We start from the raw sequence: 18,663 nt of genomic DNA, 5'->3' as shown, positions 1-18,663 counted from the left end.
ACACAACTCGCTCTGAGGCACTGTGATAAGGCCCTATCCCCCTTGTCCACCATTGGGTCCAGAGTGACTTGTATGCCCTGCTGGTTTCCACTTGTTTCTTACAGAGTTAATGTTCTTACAGAGTGAATGAAAACAAAAGAGTGATGGGTGAAAGGTTTTTAATTAATCTGAACCACTGGCCTTGCTCTGGGCAACCTTCCACACCACCGTTTTTTAGCCCGGCTGTGCCATTGCAAAAGGGGCCCAGCCATATGCAAATCAGTGAGGTACTGCCACCAATGGGAGCAGCTCTGCCCAAACTGCTAGGCCAAGTCCCCTCTGCATGGAAACACAAGCAACCCCAGACATGTTTTGGCCTTGTTGGGCCTCCTCAGTGAGGTGCAGCTTGGTTCCCTATGGCACAACGAGCAAGGGACCCACATCTGGGCATACCGTCTCTCACATAGGGAGACAAACTGAAACCAAAAAAGTGATGGGGGGAAGGTTTTGAATTAATCTGCACCACTGGCCTTGCTCTAGGCAACCTTCCACACCACCATTTTTGAGCCCGTCAGCGCCATTGCAAAAGTGGTCCAGCCATATGCAAATCAGTCAGGTGCTGCCAGCAATGTGAGCAGCCCTGCCCGAACTGCTAGGCCAAGTCTCCTCTGCAAGGGAACACAAGCAACCCCAGACATGTTTCGGCCCTGATAGACCTAATCAGTGAGGTGCAACTTGGTTTCTACTGTGCTACGACCAGAGTGCTACTCTGCATTTGTGTGTTTCTTTACAGGTGTGGTTTCTTGCGTGCATTTTTAGTGAGTTATTTCAATTTTATTTTGTTTAATTGGAACCTATATCATCATTGTACCTTCATTGGATATTCTTTTATTTTTTGGTCTTTTTACTATTGCTGTTTGGGTTGCTACTGTTATTAGCGTAGACCCATCCTGAAGATATAACCTACACTCAATCTGTGCTACCACGTAAACTGGTATAACTTTTGGGCCTTTCGTAGTTCATCTTTTTTATTGTGTTCACTATTAGTTTGTTGTAATTTGAGGTTCAGTAGTCGCTATAGCTACTTCACATCCCTTTACCCCTGCAGAGCAGTTGTCATTTTGTCACAGAGACAGCAGTAGCTTCATTAAAATCCCTGTTCTACTTTAACTTCATAACCCTCCTTCAAACCAGAGAGAATGCTCGGGGCGTCAGCAATCAAGGGTAGCTTGCATGAAGTGCTCACATTGATCACATGTGTTTCCCCGACAAGCCTCCTTTGCCAAATGGCGGACTGTGGTTGGGAATAAGCAAATGTGCTTAATATGCATATGGGAGGAGAGGAACAGTAAGTGCTGGCTGTCAGGCTCTCAGGTAAGGAGGGAAGCAGGCATGAGGCAAGGATGCGGCGGGGAGTTAAGGATTTGGGAGGGGATGAGAAAGAAGAGGGACAGGAAGTAGTGAGGGGCGGGAGACTGAGGGTTTAGAGGTGTCCCTTGCAAAACACAGAGCAAGGAGTGGGGAGGAGATTGGGCTGGGAATGCGTTTTACAGGGTGTTCCCCTACATTTGCGTATTCTTGGAGTGGACACAGATAGAAATGTGCACCATTAGCACTGAAGGTGGGCACTGGAAACCAGGTACGGCGAAAATGGCCTGAAGGAATATATCATAAATTCATTTTCACATCTTTAGATGCCAAGTATACAGCAATACTTTCCCTGAACAATGTACATTATTGTCTTCAAGGCCACCACTTGCGATAGCAGGAAGGAACTTGAAAATGAAAAAAAGTGTTTCAATGCTATGATAGAGCTTCCGCTGGTGTTTCATTGGTCCTTGGAGCACTTAAACACGATTTCAAGTTTTACCATTACTATTGCTTTTATTCTGAGCACAGTGTTTGCCAAAACCTGATTTTACTGGCATTGATCTCTAAATGGAAACCAACAACTTCTTCGATAGGCTTACCATGCCTTGGAAACTCCTCAGGTTCACTAATAGATAAGTGTTGGGTTGTGAGGTGCCTGCTGTCTGTGAAAAGGAACCAAGCTTGGTGAAGGAGAAAATATTCCTCAAAATTCAAGAGCATTCCAGTACCTTAAATAAAAAACAAAGTCCTCTTCATTGCTGGGGGTATGTTACTATGATCTATGGAATGTCTCTTACATATATCCAGGCCTGGCTCCAGCAGGGGGGCCAAGGGGGCCAGGCCCCCGAAGGCCAGCCCCTGGCCCTCCTAGAAAGCAGGGCCTGACTGGCACCCAAAAGAGGCCCCGGAACATTTGATCAAAGTGGCCCCATATTTCGCTGCATGAGTGAGCAATATTAGTGCGCAGGAAAATATTACTGCACCCAGGGGCACTATTGCAAAATAGGGCTGGTCGATTCCATCATATTGAAAACAAGCATTGGCAATGCCAAAGGTTTGTGTCTGCATGGGAAGAGCACTTTCCAAGCACTGCTGTATTGGTATTAACTGACCATTAGTGGTAGCAGGTGCAAAACGGTGTGAGTACCTGGACACCTATTAGCAGTGCCTGGCAAATGCCTATTACTTATAAACATGCCAAAACTGTTGGCTTTACCAATGTTTATGTTTAACAGGACTTAAGCGAAGGGCATGCATAGTGCTTATAAATCGAATAGCTAAAAGCAGACCTGGTGAAGACATTTTTTTACACCAGTAGTGGGTTTACAACTCCAATTAAGTAATTAACTCTCAGAAGGCTGCTTCGACAAAACACTGGCAAGCACTTTGAGTGCAAAGTCTGATGGTAAGTTTTGATTAAAGCAAAGTCAAAGAGTTCTCTGGAGGAGGTGTTTTTGGCAGAGAGTGACGGGAACTGGGTGGGAATAGCTATAGGGATTGTTATGGGTAGTCAATGGGTGGGCAAATAACCAAACAACACCTACACGCTAGGTGTCCCTCCTCATAGGCGATTTCTCCCCATCTATAATTTAATGCAAGTGTTTTGGTTTACAGCTGATACAAGCGCCATCTAGAAGCCCAAACTATTAAAAAAACAGCACAGAGATGAGGATAAGAGAGCGTGTAGTGAATATTACAGCAGAGGAATCCCATGGCATGGGGGAGTGATAATGTGATTGTTAAAGGAGTGGGTGAAATATTAAAGCACAGGACTGGACGATTTTGGCGCAAATACATATTATGTCATAGGTGTTTAAAAATCAATAACAACACTAGTACCAGCACCGGCAGCAGTCCCCTTTGTGTGTTCCTAAATTTACTTTTGCTCGTTCTGCTGCCAGTCCATCAGGGCACCCATTTTTGTTTGTTTAATAATTGGTAGGTCATGCTACAGCACAGGGCTGGCTTTATGCAGGGCTAAGGGATTACATAATATGGAAGGGGATTTTTCTTCTTTTTTTTTTAAACTCTCTTTATTTGTGGTTACAAAAAGATCTGTGGCACAATAGTACATCTTATCTCGCATTTATAACAAAAATACATCATTATTATAATTCTATTTCCAATGTTACAAAGACATGTGAACATGAGCAATCATGTTACATAAATAAACTCTGAAGGGGCTCCAAATGTCCTTGGGCCTGCATGATACAGGTTGGGTCGAAACAAACTGTTCTTCTGCCTCATTAATATGTGTTAGTTCTTGCAGGAATTGATTCACATTGGGCGCAGTGGTGCTTTTCCATTTCTGTAGGATTCATTTTTTGGCTATGGCACAAGTAATGTTGGATAGTCTTTAATTTTTACAGAACATTTGCCGATGTCACCAAATAAGTATTTCTGGGGGGTCAATTCGGGGGGAACCTGTGTTATCTCTTCCAACAATTCTGCCACCTCTTTCCAAAAGCCCGCCACCACCAGACATTTCCAGTACATATGAAAAGCATCAGCCTGAGGTGAATTACATTTGGGGCAGGTGTCTGAGGTATCTGGTGCAAATTTTGCCACCCTGGCCGGCGTATAATGAAGCCTGTTTAGGATTTTAAATTGGATCAACCTCAGCCCAGAATTCAGTGAAACATTCTTGGTAAGCATGCAATACCTAGCCCATTTCTCCTCTCCGATGGGTATCCGCAAATCTACTTCCCATTTCTCCTTAATATGATTCCGCGTGGGGGTATGGGCCTGAACCGCAGAGTACAGCCTGGAGATTCCCAGACCATTTTTAGCCGTTATTAACTGTACACACGGATAAGTCGTAGGTTCGTCCGGAAACAACGGCCACTTTTTCTGGAATGTGGACTCATACGATAGTATTGAAGTGTTTTAAGTGGACCATCTCCAAATGCCCTTAAAAATAACCTCAAGTCCACAAATTTCCCATCAACAAACATATACCCCAATTTCATTAGGGTCCCGGGATTCCTGTATGCTTGCGTCATGCATGGGGGGCAAGCCCGGGAAGTTCCACAGAGGTATCTCCGGGTTGTAGGGTGTCTCAAGCTGCAGCCTTTTGAATATCGCTTCCCATGCCCTAACCGTGCAACTCACAGGGTTGTATTCACAAGTGTCCCTGTACTGTGAATCAAAAAGAACAGACTGTATGTTCGTGGAGTGTGTGGTGTATTTCTCTATCCATGCGTGGGGTGTACCATCCGAGGCCTCATACCAATACTTTGCAAACTGTGCCTGGGAGACATAATAATAAAGCTTGAAGTCGGGGGCCGCTATGCCTCCTTTGGAATAAGGTTCTGTCATTTTTTCCCATCTTATTCTCGCCGTCTTCCCACTCCAGAGAAATGTTACCAGTATGGATCGGAATTTGGTGAAAAAGTTTCTGCCCGGCTGTATGGGGATGTTGACGAAGAAATATAATAACTTGGGCTGGATCACCATCTTGAGGACAGCTACTCTACCGGCTAACGAGATTGGGAGGCGTCCCCACATCTGGAGTTTCGTGTTTAAAGTATGTAGTGCATTTTCATAATTATCTGAGTACACTGTGAGTTTGTCTCTGGATACCAGAACGCCTAAGTATCTGATGTGGTGCTCCGACCATTTGAGTTCTCCTGTGATGACAGGACATTTGGTGGCCGGGGTGAGTGGGAACATTTCAGATTTGGCACTGTTTATAGTATACCCAGAATATTCTGCAAATTCCTGTATCTCTTCCATTATGGGCGTTATGTTTATCTCGGGCTCCCGAACATACAGTAATGTGTCATCTGCGTAGAGTGAGATCAAATGGGTGGACCCCTTCATCTTAATCCCTCTATTTGCATGTCTTAATCTAACCGTGGCTGCCATTGGTTCAATGGTCAATGCGAACAGTAGGGGCGAAAATGGACATCCCTGTCTAGTCCTCCTGCCCAATTGGAACATTTCAGAGATGGTCCTGTTGGTTAGTACTCGTGCACCAACTTTTGTGTATAGCAACCTTACATATTTTACAAAATTGGGACCCACCCCGAATGCTTCCAGAACCACCAAAAGGTAGACCCATGAGACAGAATCGAATGCCTTTTCAGCATCAAGGGATATGGCCACCGCGCTTCTTCCCGGGTCTATTTGTGCCATAATGCCAAAAAGCCTACGGAGATTCAGGGCAGTGGATCTTGTGGGGATAAACCCGTTCTGATGGAGGTACTGCCGGAAGAAGTCGGTTCACCAGGACTTTGGTGAATATCTTAGCATTGGTATTTATAAGTGACAAGGGTCTATATGACGATAGGTCCTGTGGAGGTCGTCGTGGCTTGGGTAGCACAGTTATCACAGCCTCTCTCATGGATGGGGGTAGTATGTTACTCTCGAGGGCCTCCTCCCATACCTGCATCAGTATCGGAACAAGTTCCTCATGAAACTCCTTGTAAAATTCGGCCCCTATCCCATCCGACCCCGGTGCCCTGCCTGACGCCAGTGCCTTGATTGCCTCCGTGATCTCGTCTGGGGTTATCGATTGATCCATGGCCAGGCGGTCTTCATCGGGAAGGCTAGGGAGGGAGAGGGCCCCAAGATATGCCTTAATTTCTATGAGTGATTTCGTATTTTTGTTTGAATAGAGTTTTTTATAGAAGTTTACAAATTTCCCATTGATATCTTCATCAGTGAGGCGTACGTCCCCTTGTGCTGTGTGTATGCTTGTGATCTGAGTGGGTTGTTTATCTTCCTTAAGTAAATTGGACAGTGTTCTACCTGCCTTATTTCCTTCACCATATCTATGTACCCATATAGGGGCCGCTATATATTGAACCTCTCTGTTGGCCAACTTGTTGAACTCCTGCAGGTGTATGTGTATGTCAGCTAATATGTCTTTATTTTGGGTGCACGTGTATTCTGGCTCTAATGTGTCTCGGTTGTTTTCGACATCTGATAACTCTGTTCTCACCCCCTTTGACATACCAACAGACCTGGATATCAATACACCTCTTATCCAAACCTTAAAGGATTCCCATACTGTTGAGAATTTGTCGATCGATCCCACGTTATTAGTAAAAAACTCCATAATATCGACATGCAATGTTTCCACCACCCCAGGGTCCGCAAGCATGCCTCCAGGCATTCTCGACCTTCTAGAAGGTCTGGGTGCACTCCGGAGTGATAGATCCAACAGCACTGGGGAATGATCTGACATTGTACGTGGCAAAATCTCACACCCTCTCAATGCAGTCATCATGGAAGAGGAGACAAACCAGTAAACAATTCTGGATTCTGAGTCATGAACTGAAGAGAACAATATGTATCTTCTACTATCGGGATGTATCTCCCTCCAGGAATCCACTTACAAAAGTTGAGATAGGACATGTGACAGACATAGGGCTGACTTACTGGGGGCTCTGATAACTTTTAAGGCTCTATCCAGCACCGGGTCAAGGGCCAGATTGAAGTCTCCACCCCAGATGACCCTTGATATATCGAGTGAGACAATTATCTGATAAATATCTATGTAGAAGGCGGGGTCATAAATATTAGGCCCATAGGTGTTGACTAGGAGTAGGTGTTGGGAAGCGATCTTCCCCCATACCATGACATATCTTCCCAAAGAATCAACCTTGTAGCCCTCTGGCCTGAACCCCAACCCCGGGTGAATACGCGTGATGACCCCCCTAGACTAAGATGAGTAGTCTGTGTAAAACCTTAGGGAACCCCAGTTGGGCAATATATGCATGTTGCTCGTCCCCACCATGTGAGTTTCTTGTAACGTACCTGAGGGCTATGTCTGGCGATGTAATTCCCAATTTTCTTGACTTTCATCTGATTATTCAGCCCCCGAACATTCCATGTTAATAGTTTAATATTCAATCCATCACCTGTGCATATAAGTAAATATTTGACATTGTCTCGTATGGTAATTATATAGTGTTCGTGCAACTTAATCAGTGCCAGTCCAAATGCAACCACATTTTTACTTTTCAAACCCCAATCAACAACTTTGTACCACAATGAGTCTGTTTTAGAACTGTAAAGTCTAATCCCAACTCCTCTACCCTCCCCCCACCCTCATCGTCTCCCCCAACTTGACAATGTACCAAACCAAACTCGTGGAATATTCCAAGGGTGGCCGTGTTGCTTCACATGGCCGCCGACTGGGTCCCAACCTCCACTTAAGCACATTGCCTGGGCCGATTAATATTTCACGTCTTTTCAACTATGGCCTTCAATGCACTATAGAATTTTACATATATTTGCCTTGTGAGTATTTACTTAGTCCGCCGGCCTGGGCCTGTTGTTTTGTGCTGGTCTGCCCCCTCTAGGAGGTAGGGGTATGGAAGTTTCAATGTATTGTGTAGTTTCAGCTTGGGATTCAAAAAATGTGCTCTGCCTGCATGTTCGATCCTCATTTTGGCTGGGAAAATAAGGGCCTATGGGGTTTGATGGTCCCGTAGGAGACTCTTAACCGGCTCATAAGATCTTCTGCTCGCCTGAACCCCCGCAGAGAAGTCAGGATAGATATGTATGCGATTTTCTTCAAATTGGAGTGTTCCCACCTCTCTTGCCTTTCGCAGGATTGTGTCTCTGTCCCCGTAGTTCAGGAGTCTTGCAATTATAGTGCGTGGCGGAGCGCCTGGCTTAGAGGTCGGGGCCAATGTACGATGCGCTCTTTCGATCAAAAAGTGCTCAGAGAATGTTTCTTGTCCAAACAAGGTTTTTAGTAGCTGCTCCAGTTGTCTTTCCATCTGACCTTTCCTGAAGGATTCCGACACTCCTACCACAGGGATGTTGTTTCTCCTTGATCTCAATTCGAGATCCTCACATTTATTTTGTAGTTTGGCCATATTTTCTTTGATCTGGGTAATGTCGCACTTATGGTGTGCAATGGTGTCTTCGTTGGTGCTTATTCTATTTTCAGTCTCTGTGACACGTGCACTCTCCTTTTCCACTCTAGCCTTAAGGAACCTATGGGGGACACAATGTCATCCAGCTTTGTATTGATAGAGATAAACCCACTTTGCACTATTGCTGTTAGCTTGTCTACTTGATCGCCAGGTTCCGGGTTAGGGGCCTCATCGGCGTCAGTGTGGATATCCGCCACAGTGGTTTGGTTCTGGCTGCCCGTATAGGCGTCCATCGGGCCTTTCTTTTTGTTCCCTGGAGATTTGGAGCCTTTGCCAGCTTTGGTTGGTTCCCCCATTATATTGCCCTCTGTAGTTTCTCTAGTAGTGCAGTATTCAGCCTGCCACACCTCTATGTAACGTGTGTTATATCACAGCCTTGGAGTGGGAGCGGACTGCGGGGATATAGGCATTCTATCCATCCGTCCTCCAGGGTACCACCCAGTTTACACGAGTGGACTGTGTCCCCCCACGTATTATGTTGTGGGAATGTCAATTCGTGGCAGGTTATTTGGAAGTCCCAGGCCACCTAAGTCTGCAGTTGGCTTATGCGTGCCTCACCACCACTGGCACCCGAGCAGGGTGTAATTTAGGGTGTTTGGTTTGCTCCAGGGGGTCACAGCACGCCCTTGGTTCGTGTCTGCCGATTGCGCAGGGCCCCTCTGAGCGGGAGCCCACTACAGCCCGCCAAGTTTTATCACACAAGAAGGGAGGTTTATGGGGATACCAGGTAAGAATTTGTAGTAGCAAATGGTATTTTCCAGTCCCCGGGTAGCCGCCGTCAGGCGAGGATCCCCCGCCGTTTTCAGTGCGCGCCGTGTTCCTTTCCCCCCCTGGCCATGGCTCTGGCCCCACTTACTTGGGGGTGCGGCGTTATCCGAGTGTTATAATGGAGCCGTGTATCACCGCGGTGCAGTCTCCTCACTCGCCTTGTGTCTCCGTATGAAGATGGCTTGGGGGGCCTTTCCGGAGCCAAGGAGTGCAGGATCGCTCTGGGCCAAGCTCACCCCCAGTGGTGTGTCGGATTATTCGGTTCGCCCTTCGGCTGAGCTTTACATACCAGGGGAAACATCGCGCAGTGGTGGGCTGAAGGATTACTCAGCATGCACAAGCTGTGAGGCAGGGTGCTCAGCGCAGCAAGAAGACAACTGCACAGGCAGGCACCCATGAATCAGCTGGGCAGATATGAAATTACCATCAGAGTCTGGAGGATTGAGGAGGTGGAGGGGAGGGCAGAGAGTGTGTGGAGCAAGGGGGTGGGCAGGGCATAATGTACTAGCCGACAATTGCAGAGCAAGGAGAGATTTAGTGCAGGTGTTTTTGGGAAATCACACAAACCGAAATATTACAGCACACAGGGTGGGGCGTTAAAGTGCAAGAAGAGAGGTGCACACCACAGGGAGCGACTATACCGGCAGAAGAGGCCAATGTTACAACGGGAAGTGGATGGTGCAGCAGACAGTGAAAATATTACAACACGTGTCTGGAACAGGACAGCACTGGGAGAGCACACTACCCCCACTAAGAATGTTACAGCACAAGGGGGTAAGAACCTTGCTAAGTGCCACCTGCGGGCCTAAGCCATCATCTGCATGCCCTGCAGCCCCCCTCTGCAGCCAGAGAAAGTCTGGAATCACTGGAATGTGCTATTGTTCTCGCAGAGACAGAAAGGCCCAGAAGCAGAGATGCCATGTTAAGGCACCCAAAATACAACCGGATAAGATAAGGGGTTGACGGAGGGGGGTGCTGGAACACCCCAACCCTCCCACACACACACAACTCCTCCCTGTCCAGAAACAGCATAACCTTAGACCTGGTTATCAGGGGCACGCATACCTCACCACCTACCACAGGCATAAAAGATCAGACTGCCGCTGACCAGGATTGAGGTCCATTGGCAGAGCTTTGTGGGAGTGAGTGTGATGGAAGTATGTGGGTTGCTTCTAGCCAGGGTTAAGTTACACTCTAGAGCTGCGTATGAAGGAGCCACTGACTGTAATGGAACAACAGGAGGTGTTGCAGGCCAGGATGGAGGGTCCGATGGCAGCTCTGTGTGTGACCCACTGTAATGGAACAACAGAGGTTGCTGCTAGCCAGGATTGAGGTTCATTGGTAGAGCTTTATGTAAGCCACTGTTATGGAACAACATGAGTTGCTGTTGGCTAGTATTGAGGTCCATTAGCACGGTTTTGTGAATAGCTGTAATAGAAGTAAAGGGGTTACTGCTAGTAAGGGTGGAGTAGTAGTGACAGATGAGCAATGCATTAGTTGCTGTAATGAAACAGTAGGCGTCAATGGAGATCAGTGCTGAGGCACACTGGCGGAGCGGTGTATGGCTCTAATGTACTGGAATTGTAGGGATGTGGGAGGTCAGGATTGAGAAGAGGTGCATTAGCAGAGTGGTGTGTCAGCCTCTATAATGATATAGGTAGGGGCTTCTTTAGGTCATGTTGAGGTACATTTGTAGAGGTGGGTGTGAGTGGCAATACTGGATTAGCACTGTTGTTTGGCCTTGCATAGCAGAGCTGAAGTGCATTTTAATAGGTCTATGGGTTGCCAGTATTCCCACTACACCCCGATAACCATCCTCAATCAGTTCAGGGCTGGGGGGGGGTCACTGCACAAGGAGTGAATATTAGGTAAACAGGGTGCTGCTTTACAGTATAGCTCAGGGAGGGAACATTAAAGCACATGAAGGGGAATGTTAGAGCTTAAGGAGAACATATTACACAACCCCGGCCGGTAAATGATTACTAGAGGGTACTAGTTCCAAACACAAGTTCAACTGGTTAGGATATGGCTTTCCTTACATACAGTTTTTCTTATCTACAATCCTCTCTTGGGGTAGGATCAGAGGCTTTCGAAAATGCCAGGCTCTTTGCTTTTCCTCAGCGCAATCACCCTCATCCTTTGCCCTTCTCTTTGTTTCTTACTCTTGTTTCTTTTTGTACTTTTTATCTTTAGGTGCTTCCTGCACCACTTTCATTTATTTCTTTCCCTTTTGTTGTGCATACTTGCACTGCTTTTTTCTTTCTCTCTGTTGTACCTCTTGCATGCTTCCTCCTTCAGTTGTGCACTCTTGCACTGCCTTCTTTCTATCATGCCTCTTGCATGCCATTTTTCCTCTTCCATGCACACATGCAGTTGTTTCCTTCTTTCCGTGTTGCTCGCATTCTTTCCCTTTCCTCTGAACTTTACTTTTACTTCTGTGCCGCTGATGTATCTTTTGTTCTTTCTTTGCCCCTAGCGTGCTTTCTCCTCCTTTCTTTCTTTTTCTTAAAACTGTCCTTTTTGCTGTCCACTTCATGCCACTTTACCAATCTTGCATTTTCCTCCCTTTCCTGCACGCTACCGAGTTTCTCTCTCTCTCTCTTGTGAAACTCATCGGGTAGCGTAGCGGTGGCGAGTGGTCTCTATGGGATGCTTTAGGTGGAGGTCATGGTCTCACCACCTGCCCCTCAGGCATCCATGGGCACGTCACATTGCCCAAGGGTACAAGCAATTGCACAGACACTGTCAGCAGGGTCTCAGCTGCCATGCCGTGGCTCTCAGGTGACAGAGCTCCCAGCCATGCTGCTACCCATCTCAAACACCGGGCCAGCATGGCGCTCTCCACTGGATTCGTCTTCCTGTAGCTCCCAGCTTTGTGGCTTCTCTGGTCCAGTCTGCTTCCTCAGCTCGCTTATCCATCTGGGGAAGACCACACATTTTATAGTGAAAAGACCAGTCAAGTGGAGTCAGATGTGAATGGTCACTATCAAATGCCTGACCCTGCCTGAATCTTTTAGTGGGACAACTGGAGTTCTTTCTAGGGAAGGTTTCCTGAATTTTCCCCATGTTATTCCTACGGGTAATATTTTCAGCTCTTAGTTCCCCCCTCCTCGTCCCAGTATTTGTTGTAAATGGAGAGGGGGAGATGGGGTGAGATAGGAAATACCCCATAAGGGCTGAGGGAGAGAAGGTTCGGGTATTTTTAGGACTGGGGAATATCATGTCTCGCCCTTGGGTATTCTCCTCCCAATCCCTTGTGACCGTCCACTCAGGTGATCCTCCGTCGTTTGTCCACCCCCAGAGTCGGGATCCAAAAGCGATGGCTCTTCCCAGGCCACCTGAATGGAGGATCCCAAGGGAATGGATGGGAGAATACCATCAGGTTTCTCACAATAACTAGTGACCAACACAGCGTGTGGCAGATCAACTTGTGCATCTGAGGGACTCCGAGGAAAGATCCAGAGAGAGATTGTGAATAAAACTCCTTCTAAGCAGGAACACTTTTGTGTTTGGCCATTATGGCCACTTTTTAAGTTACCCATCTCTATGAATTGCATCATCTGTCAAGTCCTCTTGACTGAATGAAAATGGGCAATACTATGTGTTCTTTATGTTGTTTTCTTTCTATTTGGGAAACTCCATGAAATTGCCATGTCTATGTTTCATCTGTTTAGTGCCAACACATTACCTCCTGCTTTCATTGCTGGACTTTGGACCTCATTACGAGTTTGGAGGTAGCCATGCCCTTAATAAGGGCATGGCTACCCCCAAACCCGGGTCCGGGTTCCCAGAAAGGGGAAATACCGGGCCATTCCGACCTTGGAGGGCCCGGTATTTCCCCATTCAGGAAACCCGGACCAGGTCCATCCCCATTCCCATGTGAGCCCCCATAGGGCTCAATGGGAATGGGGAGCATGCTAACAACAGGCCCGTTAATGACTGGCCCGTTGTTAGCACGCTGGGCTACTCATGGGACCCGCTAAGGACGTCTCGTAAAACCAGGTGTCCTGAGGGGGTCCCGCGAGCGGACCTCATAATGAGGCGGTAAGGGGTTAACGGCTCTGGCACCTTTACCGGCGCTGTTAACCTCTTACCGCCCTCCTGTTAATGAGGCGCTTTGTCTTGGAGGAAACATTGGCACTGGATGATATCATCGAGTTTAGACCACGAAGGGGCAACAACAACCTACCTACACTCTTGATGATGAAGTTGAGTTGCAAGAATTGCAGGACGAGGCATTGCACAACAAGCCAGTGGATGATACCATCAAATGGGGAAATTAGCAGCGGTCGGAACAAGGAAGAGGAGGCAAACAGTCCTTTGAATGAGGATCAAGGGTTTTTGTTTGCCACTAAAAGAGCCCCACACATGCTGGATTGCCCCCATGGCTTAGACTCCTCTATGCACAGGGTACAGCATGAGGTTGCACCCAGAAACGGCATTGCACCCCCTAAGCAACATTAAGCAACTGGCAAGCACCACTGTACAAAAAGAGCACAGGGATCTTTCAGCACATGCAAAAGGGCAGAAAGAAACATAGGGGGCACTCACAGAGGTCACCTATTTTCAGATAGAATGTTTAATAGAGGAAGAACCCACATAAAAAAGAACTCATATTTTCTACACAAGATTTTATGGTTTTCACCACGGACATGCAGAAGTCTCAAATATCACTAACATCACTCCTCCTCAGATTGTTCTTTCCTCTATTACTTTTTCCATCGCACCAGTGTCCCTGTCCTGTCCTCATCACCCTGCCCACCAGGCTTGACCGTTGAACCTTATGAACGTTCTCTCAACACCATCACTGCCCTGTGGTTTAGACAAGAGTACCTCAGCATCCCTGATTCTCAATTCCTCCTTCCCAATGGGAGCTCAAGTTCTGTGTCCCCTCCCTATGGGTCAGAAGAAGAAAAGAACATGGATCCTTTTGCGCGATTACCCATTGAAGTCATTACTGAAGTGGATGAGCATGTACCTATTGGCATCTCAAGCACCCATTTCGTGCAATCAATCAGTTTAGTTCAAAACTCAAATTCATTAAACTCATTCTAACTATAAAGTTACAAAATAGAGAATTCACCATATAAATAAGATTTCATACAATGGTTAGTTGTCCCACATTATGGTCAAACATTTAGTTACTTTCTATCAGTATCAGCCATGGTCTACACATTTGCTTCACTGAACCAGACAAGCCATCTCTGGCTCTGAATCTGACAAACATGATTCTGCCATTTGTCCACTAATGTGTCTCAGGGGATAACGTTGAGCAATGCAAGAATAAAACTAATGCATTTTTGAGGGTGGAACAATGTCATGCTTGGCTACCATTGTAACACATAAACCTTTCACGAAGCCCAACGTGGGATGTGGCCTAAGGACAAATATGCATGGAGGTGGAAGAGTGGGTTGAGCACAGGTCCTTTGATTAAGCGTAGTCCTTTGTAAAAGTGGGCACGTCTGTGCCACCCTTTTAAGTGCATCCCTCTAAATGACCCTGTAATTTAAATATTGTTTTTGTTTGTATTCAGACAATCCTTTACAAACAATAGAGCTCATTTCAATTAATCTGTATCACAGATCATTGTGTTGGACAATCTTGACTGCACTTGTGTGTACCTAGCTGATTCTAATGTCTCCATGCAAGGACTACAGCAGCATTGTTTTTCAATGTTAAATGTCCCACATATGCTCACAGCAGTCTGTGTTAAATACATGTTTCTTTCTGTACGTAGTTGGTCATGCAACTAACTAAACCAAAGTATTGACATACACCGTTGCTGCATTCCATTTGATGTATTTATAGTTTGGCTATTGCACGTGTAAATACTCTTCATATCTGTGTTGAAATGCATTTATTGAGGCGGAATCATTCAAACTAGGAACACTAATCAAGCCTTTATGTGAACCATGGGCATGAGATTCATCATTAACTGATTCTGTTGCAAGAATAAAAGGTGTGATTTGTTTTATGATTAAAAAAATGTACATGTTTTTCCAAAAAGATTCCACCACATAGATACAATATCATATTTCAGCATGGGTTGCAAACAAAACACAAGAGGAGACACAGAATAAACTGTTATACATATATATCCCCTCTACAGTTCTTGGACCCTTCACCTTTCACCATTACCATGTCTTCATCAATTAATTAATTAAACCCTACACCTTGAAACATAATAACACAAGTGCCCAACCAGCTCCTTCACAGATCACAAACTCACTGTTCATGACTGTTTCTTCTTAAGCATATTCTTGCTCTATACAAAATGTTCAACCTCCATGCATGGTTAAAAAAAAAAAAAAAAACTACAAGCCAACTTCTAGTTGCAATATTATTTAATCTGGTGCCCCCCCAAAAAGAAAACGAAGAAGAAAGAGAAGACAACACCCATTTACATAACACAATTAATGGTGACCTCTTTACCTTACTAAATCCAGCCGGCCATAGATCTCCCTTCTAGTTTCCACACACTTGTGTGCTCATTGATTCAACATTCACATTGTTCTCCAATACCTGCACCATGATTCAAAAGCACTATCGTTACATGTAATGTGTGTGATCCATTCCCATTATTGCCCAGAGCTTCGCCGAATAGGGACTTAACGTTTTTTAGCAGCACACAACAAAACATGATCATTACGCGCGCCTAGCTACTAATACTGGATTAGGCATGAAATAATAGATTTCGAGCCTACCACAAGCAGGCACACAGGCTCCCCCCGCAGCCTTGTTTCCAGCAATCGTCGTACTTGTAGCTATTCATTACCTGCTATACCAAACATCATCACGTCTCACTTACTGATTCTTGTGAGGGATCACCCTCCAGAAAACAACCCATTGGCTCGACCTGCAGCAATCCGCACAAACTATGTGCCAGTTACCAATGAGAGAAGCCCACCCATTGGTACCTTTGTTTATATCCCCTGTTACCATGTCGGCATGGAACGCGGTCATCATGACGTTTCTAATGTCCTCCATGCAAATCATGATAGGTCTACAGACACGAATCTAAACAATACCATTACTTGACCAACCACCATACCGTGCCTTTTAACTTGTTAACATTACATTCCTGCTCGTTTTAACATTCGCCTACTTAAATATCCTACTCTCATTTGCATATATCCTATTGCCATGGCGGCACAGCACGGCACGTGTTTTCCTACCATATCTAAACTGCTCCCACTTCAAGTTGCTATTACATTTACTGTGCCTAAGCTTCATTAAAACAAACCTACTTCAAATCGCACTCAATTTTATTGTGACTTGCACCACCATTCATGACCTTATTTTACTTTGCAGGGGAAATCTCCAGTACCCATAACATTTAGTTTGCCTTGCACCACTAGTCCTAAACTCCATTACGACACACCTACTTCAAGTTGTGCTCGCATTTATTGTAACTCGCACCACTATTCATGGCCTTGTTTTACTTAGCAGGAGAAATGTCCACTGCCCATAACATTCACACACTGAACCCATTATGGCGAACAAATGGGGCCGGCCCTTGGTTCACAAATAGTTCATACAATTCTTCCCCTAGACCTTCCATTGAACATTAATAACCCATCCATACAATACCACCGACTTTGATTGAAACGTGATTATTATTTACAAAAAGGCCCCCATATCATGCTCAGTATTTAAACCATACATAACAGTTCTATATTTTCAGATTGGCTGAGCTTCAGCTCTCCTTAATTCTCTCCCTCTATCCCTCTATCTCTAGTCACTAGGAATTGTCAAAAGGCCAACAAATCTTAGTTCCTCTTTTCTGTGCAGCTGATGTTGCTGCACCCAATGTACTGAAAATGGTCATCTTGGATCCGTCTTAATTAGTGCGGACATGTACTTGCCAATCCAGACCCTCAGCTCACGGATTGTGCTTCCAATATAGTATAGTCCACATGAGCATGTGATTGCATACACTACATTTCTTGTTTTACAGTTGATAAATTCACATATTACCAACGGTTCCTTAGAATTGATCACCACATTTGTACATTCTCTGGTATATTGGTACATCTTGCATGTTCAACATTTAAAAAAAAAGATTGAATGTATTCTTAAACCACATTTCTGATCTCTCCATGGGTTTAAGAAATGAAGGACACAATTAATTCTTAAGTGTCAGCGCTTTTTTTACACCATAGCTGCTTTCTTAGATATGTATTGCCGTAGATCAGAATCTAACATCAGTATTTTCGAGTGCTTACGCATAATTTTAAATAGCTTACTGTTATCACTGGAGTACTGTGTCCAATTCCTCACAGTTCTCACATCTTGGGTCCGCAATACGTTGGGTTGCAAAAGATCCTTCCTATTCAATGTCAAACTTTTATTTTTTGCTTTCGACAAGATGTCACTCGGATACCCCCTCTCAACAAACCTTGCATTCAAATTTTTACATTCACGCTCAAATTCTGTCATTTCCTTGTAATTTCTATGTGCCCGTATATACTCTCCCACAGGTATATTCCTAATGACACTGGACTTATAGCAGAATTGTAGCCAGAAGTACCGAGTTCGCTTCCATGGGGTTCCTGAAAGTTCTTGGCATGATTTTATTATCTTTCACATAACAATGTGTGTCCAAGAAATCAATCTCCAGTGGGTGTGTATGCATCATGAACTCTATACCAAATGTGTTATCATTCAGGTACTGTACAAACTCAGTTAACTTGGTAAGATTCCCCTGCCAAATCATAAAAACATCATCTATGTACCTCACCAACAACTTGATCCTGGATCTATATTCTGTCTCAGAATACACATAGACATCCTCAAGGTACCCCATAATGAGGATGACCAAAGTTGAGGCGCAATTAGCCCCCATGGCCACTCCCCTTGTTATTGTATACAAAATGTTGTTAAACAGAAAAATGTTATTGCATAAAGTAAAATCTAACAATTCCTTCAAAATTACTTTATCTAAGAAATACGAATCAGATCTGCTTGCATAAATGTACTCTACTGTCTTAATAGCCATACCATGTTTAATGGACATATGTAATGACTTCACATCTAATGTAACCAAAGTAAAATCATCCATCCATTCAAAATGTCCAAAGTTTGCAAAAACTGCATGGTATCTCTCAGAAATGCTGGCATCTTTGGTACTTCTTTGCTTATAACGCTACCTATATATTTTGAATACTTTTCAATCACCCAACCAATTCCACTTACAAAAGGCCTTCACTCGGGTATCTCATCAAAGACCTTGTGGACCTTCAGTAAAAAAAAAATGGTTGGAGGTCCTAGTTTGGACGTGGATAAACACTTCTTGTCCTCATCTGTAAGAAGACCAGTTCTCACCCATTTGAGAATTAGGTCCCCAGATTCTCTCATTATCTCTGCAAAAATGTCAGATTTAACTTTTGTGTAACATCCCGGTGCATTCAAATGTAATACTGCCATTGCTATATAATCACCCCTATCCATGATTACCACTTTCCCCCCTTTGTCCGTCTGCTTGATAAAAATTGTGTTATCATCCTTCAAGGCTTGTCTTTCTAACTTTGTTAAGTTGTGACGTGCAGTTTCAAGCTCATTATTATCTATCAAATCATAAATATCTCTAATTACAGCTTGTTGGAACCATTCTATTGGATTCTCAGTACCTAAGAAAGGAACACACCAGGA

The sequence above is a fragment of the Ambystoma mexicanum genome, chromosome 14, assembly GCF_040938575.1.
Source record: "Ambystoma mexicanum isolate Mex_15411 chromosome 14, UKY_AmexF1_1, whole genome shotgun sequence".
In the NCBI taxonomy this organism is placed as follows: Eukaryota; Metazoa; Chordata; class Amphibia; order Caudata; family Ambystomatidae; genus Ambystoma; species Ambystoma mexicanum.
The sequence above is the reverse complement of the archived record's forward strand: the minus strand, read 5'-3'. Positions refer to the sequence as shown.